Source organism: Ptychodera flava, chromosome 8, assembly GCF_041260155.1.
Source record: "Ptychodera flava strain L36383 chromosome 8, AS_Pfla_20210202, whole genome shotgun sequence".
Taxonomy (NCBI): domain Eukaryota; kingdom Metazoa; phylum Hemichordata; class Enteropneusta; family Ptychoderidae; genus Ptychodera; species Ptychodera flava.
Genome location: NC_091935.1, coordinates 4,216,689 through 4,230,000, shown reverse-complemented (window position 1 = coordinate 4,230,000; position 13,312 = coordinate 4,216,689). Strand labels below are relative to the sequence as shown.

Sequence of the window (13,312 nt, the reverse complement as noted above, 5' to 3'; positions counted from 1 at the left end):
CTCATCGTTCTAGAGCCATTTCTGCTGCCACTTTTCGGTCAGACACAATGGTAATATTTCCTACCTCGACAGGTGACAATCTTACATGTAAACTCACGGGTCAATAACATTTCTACCGGTCGCAATGATATCATTCCATACTCAGCGGTATGCACCAGTTACTTTCAGCGCAATAATCATATCAGTGAAATGTTCAAATCAACGAGTGCTTTTTTTGTTTTTGTTTAATCATGATACAAATACTAGTCATCAACGATCATTGTTCTCGCTGCATATTATATTTTGGGCAAAGTGAAATTAACTCTGGAATGCAATTACACCACGCTTATTTAAATTAATTATTCGGCATTAAAGTATATTTCGCGAATAGGGGAATGGATGGACAGATCGGGTTTAACACGAAGAATTGCAAGTGGGGTTTTCGAAGTGTTAATTTTTGCATTGTCACGACTTTAGCCGATCATATGCAATATGCTTTGAGAATACATGCGTCCGAAATTCAAAAATATAAAAATCTGGTTGGCGCAAACTCCAACCAGGCTATATATATATATGGATCAAAAATTAAACGCAATTACAAGTAACTCAGATTATTAAAACTGCTACACAAGAAAGTGAGCAAATTTAACACGCACATAAATGACAAAGCCCTTGATGTTGGGGTCTTTGATCTAACCGACACGTAACGTTCTGATAGGTGAAGTAGCAGACGATACAACGCATTCTCTCAGCGGCCGATCGTGTGCACGCCAATGAAAGAGAAAGTAAGGTGATTTTTGATTGGAAGTGCAGATTCACTGTTTGAATTTTGGTTAAGAGGATTTACCGCCCAAAAAAGAATTGATTTTATAACGTTGAGCGCACAGCTTAGTGATATCACATACTCAAAAACCCCGACAACGGACATTAGTCGACAGAAGTTGTGCAATTGTGACGGAATGATTAAGTCTGGTAATGAACTAAACACGAATAGTTTCAGGACGCACGGGTCGGCAGACTTATTTTTTGACGCGGATTTGCATACTAATGCAAAATATTGAAATCAAATTAGAAATTTGGTATTATTGCTCATCGCCTTGGGAGTGAAACTAAAGCTTCTGGACACAATTCCTTATTCATTTTGACTTAACGAACGACCCGGATGATGATTGGGAGAAAGAAATTGCCTAAAATGAAATATCTGTAGAGAAAATATTACATGCGATGTTAGAAATGAAAATCACTTAACCCAAAGTTCTCCCAGACTGTGCAGACGAACGATAAAAAGTCCCATAAAATAGGTATTTTAATGCGAACAGCATTCACTGGAGAGACTATTTAGCCAAAACAGTTATAGGTATTTAGTTTTTCGTATTCGTTTTGAATAACGTTTGCTCGAATGTACATTATACCTGCTACTTGTTATATTCAATGCATTGAAGAACCAGCGATGGGTGAAGAACGAGATCTCGTAAAAAAACAAACTGACTAATCCCGCTTTAAACGTTTGGCGACACTCCCCGAACTATCGCCGACGAGCAATTTTTTCGCGGAAATAAATCATTAAATCAAGAAAAAAATTCTTATATCGGCGTAGATTGTTATGATAAAGAGTAGAGACTGGTATCAGTTTTAAAGCGGACTTACCTGTCTGGAAGAGTTAGTGTTTGGCTGCCTGTTGTAGCGACGCCAGAATTGAACACAGTGCACGTGTGCTGCGGATGTTGATTGTGCGTACGTTTGAGCGTGCCTTCTTGATAAGTCGGCCGACATCAGGTGCGCGCTGCAGCATCACATCGCTACCCATCTATGTCTTCATCTACCTGGCTAGAGACGATCGACGGCAAGCTGGCGACGGAGACAGAAAGGCTGTTTATTGGGCGAACTGACAGCGCAAGGGCTGCCGTCGAATGATTTCACACTGGCAAGTAAAAGGGGGCGTTCCGTCGGCAAAACTACAAAGGCGAACTGACGTATGTCATCAAATTATCGAGGAATTTATTGACCGCTACTCCAGTGAAATGTGAAGGGAATAAAAATGAGCAGCCCCTTAACTATATGGCTATTACATTGCTGCTTGGTGCACTGACAATGGCTTCATTCCATGCCCATAGAAACTGACAGAATAGTGAACTCCATTAATGTTCGTCGCCATGGGAACATTTCGATGATGACACAGTTGTTAAGGAATCGAGATAACGGGGAAAATGCATCGCATGAAAAGGCAATTCCATGGAAGATGGCTTGTTTGCAATATTTATAAACTCTTCATGGACAAGCTTTTGATAATCCTGAGATAATCCTGTTTCGGTTTGTGGTTAGGTGAAAAGACCAGGTTCGAACCAAGGTACCTCAGTTTTCACGCTATTAAAACGACAATAATGTGACACCCGCATTGCTTGTTTAACATCATGTGAAAACTCATTATCATTCCAGTTGAAGGGAGACAGATTAGTGAGCTGGGTGAAAATATGAGTGGTCAGCACTTGTGTTGTAATCTGCCATTCGTTTCTAGGCGATGCGATGACAACTTTGAAGTCGTAATCCACTGATATTCACAAGGCTAGGGGGTTTTCATAGGATCTCGCAGGGTGCACGTGACCTGTGAATAAATCAAGCGCAGTGTTATTGTCGAACTGTCAGGCTCGAGCACGTGGACAACTTCTGTATCGTATGCAGCCGCCTGCCCGTAAGTCACTTAAACGTGGAAATATTAGACCCATACATGCCATTACTGATGATGGAGCTATTTTCTCGTCCGTTGATAATGGCCGCATTCAACGGTCCGAAGTCTCGCACAAGCTGGCTCGCCGTGTCCAGAAATGTATACACGCGTCGCCCTTGTTCGTAAATTGAAAAGTCTGCCGAAATCTCATCTCATCAACAAAAACGATCGACAAAAGGTTTCAGATGCCGATGAATTGTTCGACGTGTCTCCACATATTGCGGGGAATAAATTACGTGCGCGCTTTAAAAAAACATTAAAATTTACAGTTGGAATGCTGTAACGGCGAATTCTGAAGCACATTTTATATTGTTGCGTGCATTTCAATGTCTCTGTTATCGAGACTGAATAGCAACAACGTCGTCAATTTGAGATTCAGAATAGCTTTCAAAAATTCCAAGTGTACAAATTCTGATTATTTTTGAAGCAGAGGTTACTAGGTAGGTACATCAAATTTACACGAAAGGAAGTACTGCCGGTTTTAAGGTAATGAAATGGATTCATTTGCCAAACCCATTGCGCACAAGGTGCGATTTTCAGTGAAATTTGTCATCAGTCGGTGAGAAGCAAAGCTTAGAGACAATGTTTGTCAATGGGAAAGAAGACATCGTTTCCTAGATATTTTGAAATCGACGGAACCTTTCACAGGGGAGACGGAGCTCATGAATTGATCAGGCTAGAACCATACGATGTGGCCGGCACCATGACTGTGAGGAGTATAGCCCTGAAAAAACTGAAAACTTTTTTGATGTGATATTGATTCAACTCCGGGAGTCAGGTCAGCTAGTTATACAAAAGAGATTTGCCCTATCCCGTGGTTTACTAGTGGATGTAGCTTATCACATTCGGTCTGCCTGTCCATACAGTTGCCGGAAAAGTTCAACGTAGTCACCCTGCCTTGATATGGCAGCCCGTGTCCCCCTAAGGTAGCCAGGCACATACATACATACATACATACATACATACATACATACATACAGACAGACAGACAGACAGACAGACAGACAGACAGACAGACAGACAGACAGACAGACAGACAGACAGACAGACAGACATCCATCCACCCACCCACCCATCCATCTATCCATCCATCCATACAGACAGACAGACAGACAGACAGACAGACAGACAGACGTCCATCCGTTCATCCATCCATCCATCCATCCATCCATCCGTACATACATACAGACAGACAGACAGACAGACAGACAGACAGACAGACAGACAGACAGACGTCCATCCGTCCGTCCACCATCCATCCATCCATCCATCCATACATACATACATACATACATACATACATACATACATACATACACTGAACTCTGCGTAGTACATACACAGAACCCTGTGTATAAAATTATGCCAAAAAAGACAACCCACATCTACAGTTTAATACCTTAGCGACCCACTTCTTAGCCAGCAGAGTGAAGCTCAGACCACAGTTGGGCGGCACCACAGGTCTACCCATTTAACTCGTCTATGGTCTAGCTTGCACACCCCTGATCTATGTTACAATATTTATCGTTATTACTAACGACTGGGTAGGGCCTGGAAGTTTTTTCTACGAACAGAAATATATGTTTCATGCGGTTGTGCTCTTCATACACACAGTTTGTGTTGACGAGTCAGATTACAGGCGTTTCGACATCTTTGGACAAAGATCAGCGATATACGTGTGACAAAGCTACCGACGATATGCGACAGTAGGCGTGATGTAAAAAAGCCACGGTTACTTGCCCTTTAAAGGAGATTGTGAACACAGCGGAAAAAGAACAAGAATGATCAAAGCACAAGATAAAAAATTCATGTCTTCTAAGAAAAAAGAATTGGATGAGACAGCGTTCAGTAAAGCGTCTTGTTTGGCATGGATTCGCCTCGATGATTCTGAATGTTTCTATTTACTTACGTATGTGAATTAATCTTCGTAATCAGAGTGGCCTTGTTTGATGATAAATATTTTATTGTCTCATTTATTTCTCATTCACCTTTGCTGTTCCGACTGATGTGTCACTCATTTGGCAGTTTACGAAAGTAATTGTTTTGTAGGTAGGTAGGTAGGTAGGAAGATGTGCATGTAGGTAGGTATGTACATAGGTAGGTAGCTATAGGTAGGTGGCCAGGTAGGTAGGTAGGTAGGCTTGATATTGTATGTCTGTCTCTGTCTGTGTATGTATTTAGGTAGGTCTTGACATTGTATGTCTGTCTCTGTCTATCTGTATGTATGTATGTATGTATGTATGTATGTATGTATGTATGTATGTATGTATGTATGTATGTATGTATGTATGTATGTATGTATCTGTGTATCTATGTATCTATGTATCTATGTATGTATCTATGTATGTATCTATGTATGTATCTATGTATGTTGTATCTAATATGTATCTATCTATCTATCTATCCATCTATCTATCTATCTATCTATCTATCTATCTATCTGTCTATCTGTCTCTGCCTATCTATCTATCTATCTATCTATCTATCTATCTATCTATCTATCTATCTATCTATCTATCCATCTATCTACGTATCTATGTATCAGCCTATACAAACCGCTGTTGTATGTTTACCTAAAATATCGCTAGGGAATTATTTCAAAAATTAGCATTGCAAACAGTTGATAATAGGAAACGTCTCTATCGAATCGGTACCTTTATTCAAATTTCCTTGGACAAAAATGAAGGCTGCACTTGGTGCAATCCATCTGCAGTTCTACGACTATACCTATGTGTTTTCGTGCGCCTACTCAGCCATCTCCATGGCAACAGCTTTTCTGTCATCAACGCATTGAACGTGTTGGCAAAGAGGCGCATGAATACGCCGTTATCGTGGTCATTGTATCGGCAAACTCTTATTCCCCGGGAGACTTTGGCTTACAAAAACTACCTACATCTTCTATTGTGTGGGCTATGTAATATACATCAAGCATTCAGGGCGTTTAAAAGGCCGCTATACAATTTCAACCGCCCTTTTACTAGAGAAAATAGAAAAATTAAAGACGTTGGAGATTAGGTTTTTTGTATGAATCGGCTCCCATTCAACGTTACTGATAAGGCTTAGTTACAAAAAGAACGCCGACATCAAAGTGGGCCTGTAATTTATTCTTTATCTGTAAAATAGTATTCCGTCGGGTGAGACAGGCATTCATTCTCCAACTGCGTCCAAATGAGGCGACTAGCGACAAATCCACAGTAGAAAACCCAAATAGCACGCTTAGCTTTTTACATAAACTGGGTCTACTTATATAGCAACTATAGCCGGCTCTGATAAACCTTTGAAAATGCCACTTCGGTTGCTAGCAGAATCTAATTTCGTGGGTTTTTTACTTACCAACATAATGTTGCTGTCATGGAAACTGCCTCTGCGGACTATAAAGCTGTTGCGTGTGAGTGCTCATCTTCAGCTAAAATTGCGAAATATGATTGGCTAAAAATCCTGTTCTTTTTGTGTCTCAGTCTATGCCATAGCCATTGAAGGTGTCGGAAGAAGTGTGCGATACCTCGATAACGATATAGCTAAAGGTAATCGGTTCACGAAATGTTGAATTGGCCCTCGGTGTAGTAGCGAAAACCATATTCAGACATCTAGACCGTACAACCGAAACGATAAGAACAAAGAATTCAAGTTTTAGAAAACTTACAATAAGAAACCTAAAACCCTAATTAACTTCCACATTATAAAATATTATAATACGTCATTCTCTCTCTCTCTCTCTCTCTCTCTCTCTCTCTCTCTCTCTCTCTCTCTCTCTCTCTCTCTCTCTCTCTCTCTCTCTCTGATTGTCACATGTACTCAAACTCAGCCAGATGATGTCGCTCATTTGTGAATATATGGTCAGACATTTAACATTCGATCATTTGGATAGTAAATGGCTCGACATACAGGAAAGTTTCACGGTGTAATCATCAAGGGTGAGAAATGACACAGCTTATAATATAATAAAATCCACAGAAAGACTATTTGCAACGACATCGATATCAACAGGGAAGATTGACTCCAGCCTCGAACAAAACTTGGGATATTACAGATAATTTTGTGCTTTTACCGCCCACAATAAGTTTTAGTGGTTTGACTATTTGCACACATCCTAAAAGTTACACGTTTTGTTCCCAGATCACTTAGCAACAACGTGACCTTAGTAAAAAGTGTGCGCGCTTTACGCTGTGCTGCACCTTAACAGTTTAAAAAGCGTGTCTTGGACAACGGTACCACCTTCGGCTTGTTATTGTGGTTTTCGGATAGCGATATAAAATGAAACATGTACATCGTGACAATGCGACAAGAGAGAGAGGGCTTCCGTTGAGAGACAATTTCTACATGACAAAGTGTGAGGTACGTGTGTTACAACAGAACATCTTATAGTATATGGTCTGTCAATATATTTTATTACAGCGTATACTTCCAATTTATGATCGAAGTACCGGGAAAATATTTTATCAAAATATCGATTGTGAAAAGACGTATTTGAAATTTTCGGGCGACCATTAATTGACAGACAAATCTTAAAGATCGAGTAGTTGTAACTATGATGATATTTTTCACTTTTTGTGTTTTTAATATCAACCACTGTTTCTTGTTTACTCCCAACAGTATGTCGGCAACACATTGTTGAGCTTGTCATCTCATTGACTGCTTTGTTTTTGTTGGCAAGTGGATTCTGATCCGCACCAGAATGCAAGCAATAACAATGCATTTTACACGTATAGGCGCTGTGTAGACTAGCTGAATAACTGTGTCCCATCATTCTTTGGGCAGTGAAATAAGAACTTGCAAATGACTTAATAAACAAAATATTTTTGAAAACAAATCATCAGAAGTTACAGCTATTGGGGTTTTTACATGTTTCTTATATCCAGAGAGAATCGCTATGATGTGAATGGTAAAGCTTACTTTTTTAACTATCCACGGTGTGTAGAATGATCCTTGAAAATTAGCATTCTAGACATGAACTCTTTTAATTGTGCGTGCTCTTGTTTAATGTTCTCTTTCCAAGTTGTAATTCATGTTTTCACTTTCACATTTACGGAGTCGATAACTTGTCAGATAACTCGATTTCTCGGATCTCTCTCTCTCTCTCTCTCTCTCTCTCTCTCTCTCTCTCTCTCTAATTCGATCACGACAGCGATGTTGGCGGGTAAGATGATTGCAGGAATGGGAAGTACTCCCACATGCCCCAGTTTCCTCCTCGCACTTCTTGTAAACGCACGCCGCCTAGAGTTGCAAGAACATTACCCGCCGTCCTTAATCAAACCCTGAGCTGATGTGGGAGCTGATGTCTCCTTTGACAGAGGTGATTGACAGCAATTGTCAGTGGACAGACAAGTGAAAACTTCACGCTCCGCTAAAGCAAATACCCACACATTGTATAATATCGGTGACTAGATGCCTATCATCCGGTAGACACTGTCTCTGTGTTTGGTCAACCGACTAGCCAACACAATAAGCGCCGTGCAACTCATTGACAAAATACAATTAGGCACATGTCGGTCGAGTCAATCTCTCCCCCTCACATGTCACTTTCCGGACGGATTCTTGACGTAAAAATCGAAGTTTTCCGGAAAAATTTCCCAAGTGGGTTTTCTAATGTAATAACAATGTTTGGGGAAATTTCGCTGCGCAAATGTTCGCTTTAATCTAATAACAGAAGCGAACTCATAAAGGTAAAAGTGGGCGATCCCCGAAAGATTTGCCGTGATGTCGAATTTCAAGCCCCTCGGAGGTGTCCTATGGAAATCTGCTCCGGTTCAAATTAACAACAATTCAAAGCTTCCTTCAATGGTTGTTGCTTTGTTTTCAATTATTATTTCTGTCATCACGCAGGTGTATATATTCTGATTATGCACACACACAGTGACTGTCCTCTTTTGAGCGTTTCTATACGATGATGGATAAACGGTTGTCGTTCGCCTTTTAAAAGCTCACTCACGAAAAGCACAGCACTTGAAAGGCGAATTGTATACTCGCCCAATACAAAGTCATGTACGCTAATCCGTTTAAATTGCTTTAACTGGACAGCTCAATAAAAAAACCCGATTCAATGATTAAAATTGAACAGTAAAACCGTGAACTTGATGATTAGCATCGTTGTCTACTACGGCGAAAACATGATGTTTTTGTAAAATTTTGTCTACATGCGATACTTACAATTGAGTGAAAAAAAGTGTTTTGATATATTTTGAACAGTCTTAACGTCGATCCTGTCGAATGTCTGTGTTTTGCATGTCGTATGCACGGCATGTATTCTTAGTCACCCCGCCAAGGCAGTATAAACGGATTTATAACCACGTTTGTACTTGCCTGTTTATGGATTCTAACCCACTGCACAAACATAGTTCCAAGGTCTCTCATGACCAGAATCGAACCCACTGCGAACATCGCGTTTTACAGCCGCAGCTTGTCACAAATAAAAATTTATGTGAATGATGTGCTTCACGTAGAGAGGACTCTAAGATGCAAACGAGAAAATGTCCACAGTATAGAAATGTGAGTATTTCTTTTACACAAAATCACGATTCGGGTGTTTTTTTCTGAAGATTTATTCGCACCCCAGACTTACCCATGTGCGCGAATCCACAAATCCTTTCAAATCCCCACTTGTAAGCACAAACTTACTGCAGCCAAGGTTTCCTACCTGCATCAATCTATGTACTACACGCCCATGATATGATTTATCATAAAATGGTGGTTTTTAAGGAATGCAAATTTGATATCATTATAGACTTTTTTTTCCAACGGTCTAGGATAAGGCGCACTCCAGTTCTAGTCTTTTGCCTGGAGATACATGTCTCATCATAGAAAGACTTTCCGCGAGAAAACTTTAAACCACTCTCTTTCAAAATCAAGACTAAAAATCACCGTGCAAATTTTAGTACTAGAGAAACAAAATATCCAATATTTACCAACTCTTGAAATTCAAAATGGCTGCAATCTCTGTGTTAACTCAATAAGGAAATATTAAAGGGAGGCGGTCGTCGGAACTGCGCGTGTGCGACCTTCTTGTGTACAAACCATGTATTCCATGCATGATATCTAGATACACCATTTCAACATAGTTGCAACATTTAAATTTTACGATACTCATTATTAACAAACATGTTTCAAATTTCATCAGTCGCCAAAATACCGTAGATACAGTGTTTACATCGGTCGTAGGGGTCCCTGGTAACCTTTGAGCGGAGTTCGACGTCCGCATCGATTTTCACAAAAACTAAGCTTGTGAAAACCTCAAAATATTTATATATAAGTTTGAGGGAAAATGAGCAACTATTACGAAGCCCCAAAACTGCACTATGCTAATGCTGTCGGGTGTATTCCGATAACTCCGATTAAAATTAATATGTAGGCACAGGTACTCAACTGGATGTTCACATCAAACCACACTGTTTAATCCGTAACTCGAAAAAGGATTCTACTTAAACGTCTTGATGTGAGTGTGCTACAGGGTGGAAAATACTAAACACGGGTAGATTTGTATTGACTTTATGGCGACATTCCTCAGAACGGGTTTACATAAATGGTTGTCACTGACATAAAGTGACAGAAATTAAGCTGAGTAGGGTGAAGGAAAACAACGAAAGGCGATAAGATTGTCTTCACGACACTTAATTATGAGACATTTACGGAAGTAATTAAATGACATTTTGACATTCAAGTGGCATTTTTGAACCTCAAGACAAGATTGTCAAAACTGTCGAAGCAGCTACAAGCAGAGGTTACGTACTTGTAAGATTGAATAATTTATTCCATACCCCTAGTGTTTTCTTGTATTGCCATGACATCCAAAACTCATGGGTATTATATTCAATGCTACTTTTTTCGACTTTTCGGTATCAAGTATTTCCACCCGTGACAGTATAAGCATCCGTGTTGTTAAATAATTTTTCTTTCAGTAATTTCATCCGGCAGCAGGGTTAGAATATCGTATCCAAAAGTTTGCGGATATTGAGGTGATGTGACGTACACTCGGTGCTTGGAGAATGTGCATGCTTTCCCAAGAATTCAACTTGATATTTCTATTTCAATTCACATGCCCGGATATACATTTGCCACAGACGATGCCTGGTATACCTGTGTTACAGAAATGATTCACTTTAACGTCAAATTTGCTATCATTACGTAATAGCTTAATGACCTATAAGTCAAGAAATCATCAACAAAACCATAAGATGAGAATGTGAGAGGGTCTGATCACACATGATGTCCACATGCACAGAGAATGATATGATGTAGTTTACATTTACTCCCATGTAAATTACCACAGTGCTGTATATATTAAGTATGCTTACAAACCGGGGGAAGAAGGGACAACACCTTGCAATATTAACATCCATGTTTAAGAAATAAACTGAATTATCTTTGTAGACTTTGAGCCACTAGTCTATTCTAGCTAGCTATTCCCCTATGGAAGACGGTGAACTGTAATACGTGCACTCTTGACAACTTGGATACTCTGGGTGTTCTGAGGCTCTAGCGAGGTCTAACAGGAGTAAGCTTAGGGCTTAAAGGGAGGCTGTCGTCGGAACTGGGCGTGTGCGAATTTCTTGTTTACAAACACAGTACATGATATCTAGATGCATCACAGCAACATATCTGCAACATTTAATTTTACGATATTCATTGTTAACCAACATATTTTAACTTTCATCAACCGCAAACGTACCCAAGATACAGTATTTGCATCGGTCGTAGGGGTCCCTGGCGACCTTTGATCAGAATTCTGACGACCGTCTCCCTATAAAATAAACGAATTTCAAAGTGGGCCAGTGGAAACCTCAAAAGTTACAACTTGCCACTGAACGGTTCCTTACTGAACTTGATCGCAGCGTCGAGACACGCATCAAGTTGAAAGCGTGTAAATCTATTTATCAGCCACAACGATAAAGGTAAGCATACCGATTCACACATCTGTTCGAAGTCTGTCTCTGCCTAATGAGACGGATTCAGCGACTGTCGACTCGAGATGTGATGGATGATGCTGTTAATGGATCCGACGTGTCGCTGGATCTGAATGTGAATGTGAATTTGAAGCGTCGAGCTGTGAACCGTGCGACGTTGCATGAGTAGAGCGGGCAGACCGACTTCATCGACAAACACTCTCATTGATTAAGCGAAAATAAACAAGATGGCGATATTACCCATGATCAAGCGAAAACACCGCAAGCAACTCGTTGTTCGTGTCGAATAGTTTCCAAATCGGTTCCATCTACGAACATTCTTCCGCTGTATATTGCGAGAGCTCAAGATAATTATACAAAACCGACATAGCTCAATGTTCCATCAGATGATAAGTGAGCGACCAAGTTTAATGGTTCAGTCGTCCACAAAGGACAATGTAATAAATACCAGCGAACCGAAATATTGCAACTAATTCTCACGATCTTATAAAATGGTTTGTACAGGCGATTGCGTACGAATTTCCCTGTTTGTCTCGTATTGCTTCTCAGCGAAAAGTACAAACATGTTATTTTATAATGTATGTATGTATGTATGTATGTATGTATGTATGTATGTATGTATGTATGTATGTATGTATGTATGTATGTATGTATGTATGTATGTATGTATGTATGTATGTATGTATGTATGTATGTATGTATGTATGTTTGTATGTATGTATGTATGTTTGTATGTATGTGTGTATGTATGTATCTATCTATCTATGCTATCTATCTATCTATTTATATGTATGTATGTAAGCTTATGTATTATGTATGTATAGTTCATTTGCTTGTATGAATGGGATTTTGGGGGTTTAAGTGTGCAAATCTGCAGGTAGGTATGTAGCTGGTTTGGTAAGTAACCACAGGTAGGGGGCTGGTTGGGTTGGTAGATAGCTACAGCTACAAACAAAGTACCAATATGTTGGCCTAAAGCACCTTTAAAAAATCTTTGTTTCAAATATTGGCCGAAGTCCATCTAAGTGAATATAAAAACCAACACATATCTCGGTTACGACACTGCACAGAAAGCGCACTTGAAAATATTATGACAGTCTTTGTTACTTGACACGTCATCTTATGAATCGTAGAGATATGCAGTATGGATTAACCTGATCACGTGACGGAAGTGCATCTCTGGTAAAATGAACATTACCGAATTCTGAATGTCGACCGATCTCTACCGAATCCATTATGTCAGCAACAAACCTTCAACTTGACGTTTCGCGCAAAAGAAGAGGTTGACACGGTTTTCAGAGAATATTATGTATGTGGAATGAGTCACCTTTAGCTCGATGCTCCAAAGTGCACTTGGAATCCTGCAAATAAAAGAGTCTGAATGCCGCATAACGACTTACTGTCAGTAGTTGAAAAGGGCGGCAAACTACAGAAGGCCCGATCCACAAAGCAAAATGGCGGGTAATTTGGCAGTACAACTTGATAAGCGGGCTGGCTGACAAGCGTGTGGAGATTTTTAAGTAAATTCCTTCAAAGGACGAATAATAGGGCTTGATTGACGACTTCATCCCAGTTAAATGGAATAAAGTTGATCGCTCAATCAAAATGAAAATTTCATGAGCTTTTTTCTTTCAACCCTGAAATTCTCTAGGGTAGCGTCGTTTTGACCGAGTTCACGGAGGAATTGTCGGCGCCTTGTGAGTGCGTTGAA

The 13,312-nt window shown here is 39.9% G+C and overlaps 1 protein-coding gene across 2 annotated transcripts in view; it reads right to left on the bottom strand.

The window, feature by feature from the left end:
- The window catches only part of LOC139138240 (uncharacterized), a 42,179-nt gene extending 40,227 nt beyond the window's left edge, over positions 1 to 1,952 (bottom strand). The window contains exon 1 of one of the 2 annotated variants that reach the window (XM_070706544.1): positions 1,627 to 1,952. The gene's annotated coding sequence lies outside the window, so the exon portion shown is untranslated. The remainder of the gene's footprint in view (positions 1 to 1,626) is intronic. The other variant, XM_070706543.1, reaches the window with a different exon arrangement.
- Between the last annotated feature and the right edge of the window lie 11,360 nt (positions 1,953 to 13,312).